We start from the raw sequence: 7,352 nt of genomic DNA on the forward strand, positions 1-7,352 counted from the left end.
ACACCTCTTGTGACCCAAGAAGGAAAGTAAGCCAACAGTCTGCCAAAATTGCTTTATTCAAACACACTCCTCTGATCAATCGACCCCCTTTTTATTAAAATGATTTCTTCGAACCACGCTTTTTGATACTTAAATTGAATGCTGCTTAAATTGCACACAAATCAGAAACCACCAGTGACGGCTTTTGATAATTAACAATCCTGACTTATTGATGTATTTTAATACAGGCAGCACTTATGTGATGCAATTCTGCTCTGTGTGAGGCGTGTACGTCATGTACCAGTGTATATGTGTTTTAATGTTCTTGCAGTTCAGCTGTGTTATAACAAGAACATGAAATTGAATATTGCAGAGGAAAGACAATGGACACCAGTGTGGGTTTGCTTATTTATCTGATTAAATCAAATTAAGGAGTTAGGTTGGTCTTGAGTTATAATTTGGAGCTAAGAGAAATATGGTAAAAATCCCCAATTAACTACCCTTGTCTGCATAGACTAACCAATAATTAATTAATCACTCCTAGTTAACTATATCAATCATCTGCCAGCCGATAAACTGAAGGTGAATTAACTCATAACTGCACAAATCAAGGTGAAGTTAATCAATCATGCAATCAGTTACCACAGCCAAACAATTATCAATCTCTCATCAACTCAAAAGGCAATTGATTGATCAACGAATGAAACTGGCATCAATCAATAACAACAATGAACCAATCTGACAAACAGCTTCTCAATTAATCAATAAACCATCACTCAGTTATACAGCTAAGCAAATATCAATCATTCAAACAATTATATTGATGAAACAGCCAAAGCAATCAAACAACCAATAAAAATTTTTTTAGCAGTTTGTAACTCCACTCATCAGTACCAATTGAGCAATTGAACAGTTCAACAATTAACAATTATCAGTCACTCTCATCAATCACTTCAATTTATATAGCAATTCAAACAATCAACCACTCAGAATAACTATCATTAGCTCAAAAAATTCAAAAAGTCAGTCTGTAGTCAAGTCAAAATTATCATTTTATTAAATAGCACAAAAATCAATTTTAAACCCTTTCCACATTACTTGCTTATCAACAAACATCAGCTAATAAGCCAACTACTCAACTTTTTAATTAGTCAGGGTAGTCGACTATTACCCCAACCAATCAACACCAGATTCACACTCTAACAATAACTCAGCAATTACACAAAAAGCATGCTAAATAATCTATAGGCAGCAGTTAAACCCTTTATCGCTCAGACTAATAATCAAGACAAACCATTATGCTAGTCCTTTATAAGAAAGAATGACAGGACAAGTATAGACCCCTTACTGTCGTCGTGACGACACTTTCATACACTGGGCCCTTACACGCAACTTCCTGTCTGAGTCTGGACACGCCCAAACCAACCTTAGAGCTTTGTTTGAGTTTCACGCCTCGAACAGGCTCAATTTACGGTTGGTACGTGATGAGTTGTGACGTGGGGTCAATTGCGCACTCCAGTTCACATGACTTCAGTTGAGGTGAAAAATGGAAACAAGCTTTCATAAAAGCCTCTATATATCTGCATTTATGAATTGTTTGTGTGTGTGTGTGTGTGTGTGTGTGGAGGAGCCGAGAGCGAGAGAGAAAAAAAGGAAACGCTCACAGAGAAGAGAAAGGAGGAGTAGAGAGAAAAAAAAACACTCACAGCAGCCAGAGAAGGAGCAGAGAAAAGGGAGCAGAGAGGGGAGGGGTGGCCGTCCAAAGGCACTTTACAGAGAGTTAGATTACAAGGAATTCCACAATAATTAAAGACACTCCAACCTGTGTCGTCTTCAAATCTCGGTTTCGTACACCTGCAGGGGTCACCTCTGTCTGCAGAATCCTCACGTCACGTCCACAGGAAAGACAAAAATCATAATCCATTGACTTCTCTGAGACTCTTTCTCTTTAAACTTCTTTAACTAGGATTTTTTAGTGTTGTTCAGACACTAATCCTTAACTTCTTACTTCTTAATTTGGGCGTGTGACTTTACAAAACACAACATATCTTTTTATAATGTGCCTATTGGACTTTTGCCAAACTGCACACGCTTACCGGACCCAAACATATGTGCGACTTATTAATCACTTTGACATACATGTCACTCTTTTTGGTCCCAAATATGCATACCTAAGGCTTAGAGCCGACGACTCAGACACCCGGCACGACTTAAAACATCCAAATAATTTGGCGTCAGAACTGCACACATATTTTGCTTATCATTTCACTTTAAACTTCGTCATTCATCAGAAAACTGCGCCCACAGACCGGTCAACAACCTTCTGGGTGCGTCTCATCAATACACTTTCAGTGCCAGAACTTGAATTAAAACATGTGTCTCACATCCTCATCATTGTCTTATCTCTTAACGTCTTTTAATCACACAATTAATTTAGAGTTGCCAAACTGGAGATCTCTCTTCACACAACAAAACATACATGACTTAACACACACACACACAGCTACTTCGAAGTAGTAGATAGGCCTTTAACTTACCCCCCCAGCAAAGCACCTACAACCATTTTTTAAAACCCGTCAATTGGTAAGTGATACATTTATTTTTGAGAGAAACTCATTATATATTAGTGAGTTGCTCAACTAATATGATACCATTATGAAAGCATTTCTATAGAATAGTATTTTTTCTTGTATTGAATTTTGAACGTTATTTCAAATGTTGCGTAATTTACTTGGAGAAGAGCAGAGATGTTTTGTTGATGATGAGAAAACAGGCTAGTGGTTCATCAGCTCATAATACGATCTTTGGGTGAGTTTCCCTTCCCACAATGCACAGCGAAATTGCCCTATATAAAACATGCGTGACTTCCGCTCTCTCTCTCTCTCTCCCCCCCACCATCCCTGTTAGTGTGTTGGACCTGTGTAGTCGTCCAAGCTGGTGAGTGTTTCAGCTGTTTTTACACATGTTGGTGTAACAATGCTAATAAATATACCTTACTGGACGAAATAATACCCTCACGAAAAAAATGAAACAGCTAACTGTACGCTATGTTAATGTGGCTATACTACAGATCATGAAGCCTCACTTGCACGGCATGACACGTGGTTCAGCAAACGTACTGCTGTTGGCTTCAGTAGTTGATACCATTCTGGTAAGGCAGTGTTTATTGATTGTAATTAATGACTTCATTAATGGTTAATACACCATTTACTAATTCTCCATAGAGCTTTTATAATCCATTATAAAAACAGCTTTTAAGTTTATCTCTTTGATTCATTAGGGGCACCTCTCCAATGGACTGTTTGACCATTTGTTTTGCAAAAGAGATACAGGATATGCAGGCCAAAATCTATTTATAAACTGGTGATTAACATTTACAACTACAGACTTCACTGATCATAGAATCCATGATTTAACATTTAGAATTGCAGGTGAGTTAGAAACATTTGCTAATGACTCATTAGAAATCGAGAAACGTGTGATCCGTTCTTAATGACATTCATTTATAACTGCAGACCTGATGACTTACTGTGAAACCCTCAGTACTTATTAACAGTTTACCAACACTCATAACTGCATAACCACTGAATAGACACAAAGCCATCCAGCCAAACCAGAATCAAAGGTAACATTTCTTGCATGGGACCTGATGGGACCTGATGGGACCAAGATTGTTGGTTGTGGCTGTGGAATAGTTTGCAGGGCTGAAGATTAGGACCTCAGTTTTATTCTGGTTTAGCTGTAGGAAGTTTTTTGCCGTCCAGAGCTTTTACATCCTCAATGCAGTTCAGAAGGGAGTGCATGGGTCAACAGGTTTCAGTGGGGGGTACACCTGGGTGTCTCTAACAATAGTAGGATTGTTAAGACATTCTAAATGTGTTGTGTTCAGCACTTGCATTTCTCAAAATGCAAAAATTGGACAATATGGAGCACTTTAATTAATCCATCCAAATTTGGGATGACTTATGATAAAAGTGTACTTGTCTTAAGTGTAAGAAGAGTACATTTTACTTGTCTTACACTTAAGAATTTAAAATCTTACCCATGAAATGTTCTTGTGAATCTTCATAATGAGAGATGCCATTATAACATGTTGCCTGTGCAATAGTTAAGTGCCTTTACCTACAACCACAGTTGTTTGAGAAGCAGAGTTGCATCCTTAAACCTCCTGCAATTCATGATTTTTATCAGTGAACAGGGAGTGCTGTGTTGGATTAAAGCGGGAAATCTGAATCCAAAGTGTGTAGTACCTGCCCAGTAATGACTAACAACCTGAAAAACTTAGTCTTGTGTGGTGTTTATAATTTTTTCACTGACATTAATGTTGTCTCTTTACAGAGATGCTACATCCCTTGTTGAACAAATGTGGCAGTGGCAGCCATAGGATAGAGCTACCAACTTCCTGCCTTGCCCTTGAAACCAAAGGTAAATAAACAGAACTGTGAATTAAGTATTACAAAAAACAGGAGTGATGGATATCTGCATTAGTTTCTGCTCACATTTTTCCCAACCCATATTTCAGTTATTGCAGCAGAACCCATATGGTTGTTCCCTCCCTCCACCCCAGCTCTCAGTCAGCTGACCAGGCAGTGTATGCCTGGCTCAGTGTTACAGTGCTGGTAGAGAAAGTCTCTGTTCTTGGTCTCAGCTTGGCAGGTTCTGTTTTAGAGTCTGCTGCTGCTGCTGAGCTGCTGCAGAGCACAGCCCAACGAGAGTGGCCTGTTCTGCTTCAACAGCAGGGCAGGCCTAGTACAGGGCTGCACATTCACATACTGACACCACTGGAGACATGTAGCGCAAAATGTGGTTCATTTCCTTTTTTTGAGGGGGTTTTGGGTCAGCATCTGCAAGGACAGAGTCACAGGGAATGGAATGCAATGAGTTGTCAAAGCTCCTGGCTTCTGTTGTTGGCATGTGCAAGGCACCTGAGAAGACTGAAGACAGAGGAAGGCATTCTCTGGGAAGTCAGTTTTTGACTACCTGCATTCCTTAAAGCATGACTCTACATTACATTAACGTTATGATAACCTTAATTACTCAGTATGATATGTCAAGCTTGGTGCTTTTACTTAGCCTGATAAGGTTGAGTTTTGATTTAGCGAATGCTAGACATCACAATTGGGATGTAACATTGGGTGTTAACATTATTTCCATGGAACGTAACGTTAGCTAGCATACTTGTTAATTCAAAATAAACATGTATATAATGATAGACATTAGAGCTCTGCAGCTGCTTGTTTGTTACCATATACACACATGCAGTGGCATGAAAAAGTTTGGCACCCCTGGTCAATTTCTGTTGCTGGGAATAGCAAAGTGAGTAAAAGATGACCCTGATTTCCAAAATACATAAAGTTAAAGATGGAACATTTCTTTAATAATGTAAGTAAGAAGTAGAAAGTGGGACAGAGGAGATCTCATAAAACCAGCACCATTTGGCAGTATTTTGAATCTAGAAAATGAAAATAAAGTTGTATGTAGGCTGTGTCAAGAAACTGGCATATAACCACTTGACTGGAGCAATGCGCAACCACATTCAGCACAGCTATGTGGACTTAACCTGCAAGGAAAGAAGCCTGCTGGTGCTAGCACTGCTAACGTTAGCCACACTGGGCAAACCAATATGACATGCAGTATTTCCTATTAATTACTTAGACTGCGGTGGCCCCCCAGTCTAATTTGTCCCACCAGTTTCATAATGAACTGAAAATTTTGGCAAGTGTAAATTTTTAACATAAGATCTCTAAAGTGATGTGTTGCGCTGTTGCTTCATTGTAGAGTTGTGTGCAGTGCATTGATTTGCTCACCCCCTCCTTGTCCTGCTCTCTGTCTCTCAAACACATTGACAAAGGACCAAAAATGAAATTAACTTGACACTGTTTTTTTTCATTATCAGTTAAACATATGAATATTTTCTCGATTCATTTTAGTCTATAAAATGTTACAAATGATAAAAATTTTCCAGAAACAGATGTCTTTTTGTCTAACAATCCAAAACTGAAGATACTGAAATTGCAAACTTAAAATCAGGAAAGGAAGCAATTTTAACATTTGAGAAGCTGAAACCAGGGGATTTTTTTTTTCTGTTCATCTAATCAGTTAACCAATGGTTTCCATTTTTCTCAACACTGAGCATAAAGACTTGTGGTTGAGTAAATCTGTCTGAACTACTGTTTTTTCCAGGGTTGTGTTGCAGGCAGAGCCTCTGATCTGCTCACTGTGGAGTTGACAGTTGTGCCGCAGGGTGACTAAGGTGAGTGTGGCAGAACCAGTTTATACTAAAACATTGTTTGTTTTTATTTTATTTTTTTTTTTATATATATGCTGTGATGACTGAATAATATAACACATCATGCTGACAAAACACTGGTGAACTATAAATCCTGAGCATAACTGACTGTCAGCAGTGATCAGTACTATGGTTCTAGTTTCACTCACTGCTCGCCATTTGTCCACAGGAGCATGTGGAGCATGTGACCTGCAGGGGGCAGCAAACACCTGCAAGGAACTAAGACTGACATCAGGTATTTGACATGCTGATACAAAAGTGATGCACAATATTTTGTATTTAGTATTTAGAAGCAGTGTAAACCCAATCTTGTACTGCTGTGGCAGAGACCTTCTCTCTGCTGTGGAATCATGGTATTGGGAGAGAAACTCAGCACTTTGGCACAGGTTTAAGTAAAAACCATTTACCAGAACCTGACTTAAGACCTGAAACACACTTCTTGTATTAGCCTTCTGCACAAAAACTTGGATATGAGCTGTTTGGTAACAATTATGCTTTGTTTCTCGTGTGTTTACTGAAATCCTGTCAGGCTGGTCGGGATGAGTGGATAAGATCCTGTTTCAGTCCACCTGCTGGGCTGCTGATATTCATCAGTACACCTCTAAGTGTCAGCCATGTCAGCTTCAATCAAGTTGGAGCTGTATATAGAAGTCGTGGTATAAATTTTGCTGGAAAATGTCCTGAAGACATCACCTACATTTAACATTTACAGGAAATAATCATAAGGCTGACATGATTTATACTGGAATAATCTGTGGTCTTTATTTGAATTAAGTTTGCTCTAAATCCTGTACAAATGTTAAAATAAAACTTGATGTTGCAGCACCTCATTGTCCAGTTTGGTGATTTAAGTCACTAGTGAAGTTTTTCAGAGAGGATAAATCTAGTGTACCACATTTCATCAATGTGTTAATCTGTCTCCATACTCTCTGACATCCCTGTCTGCTGTACTGTCCCAAAGCCACCTCTGCATTGTCTTGGCTGTATGCTCCAGGTAATTCACATGCTGAAATGTGAGCTGTTTCCCTAGTCTCAGGTTGTTTGCACTCTGAAAAAGGTTTATTCAGTTACTCAGTATGGCCAG

General features: G+C 38.9%; 1 long non-coding RNA gene and 1 other non-coding gene across 2 annotated transcripts; both read left to right on the forward strand.

Annotated features, from left to right (window-relative positions):
• The first annotated feature begins 2,843 nt into the window (after positions 1-2,843).
• LOC120784899 lies at positions 2,844-7,098 on the forward strand. The gene is made up of 5 exons (XR_005706519.1): positions 2,844-2,916; positions 4,318-4,404; positions 6,163-6,232; positions 6,438-6,503; positions 6,798-7,098. It is a non-coding gene; the product is annotated as an uncharacterized LOC120784899 (long non-coding RNA).
• LOC120785849 lies at positions 4,542-4,745 on the forward strand. The gene has a single exon (XR_005706643.1). It is a non-coding gene; the product is annotated as a small nucleolar RNA SNORA74 (small nucleolar RNA).
• Positions 7,099-7,352: the final 254 nt, after the last annotated feature.

The sequence above is a fragment of the Xiphias gladius genome, chromosome 23 (genome assembly GCF_016859285.1).
Source record: "Xiphias gladius isolate SHS-SW01 ecotype Sanya breed wild chromosome 23, ASM1685928v1, whole genome shotgun sequence".
NCBI lineage: Eukaryota > Metazoa > Chordata > Actinopteri > Istiophoriformes > Xiphiidae > Xiphias > Xiphias gladius.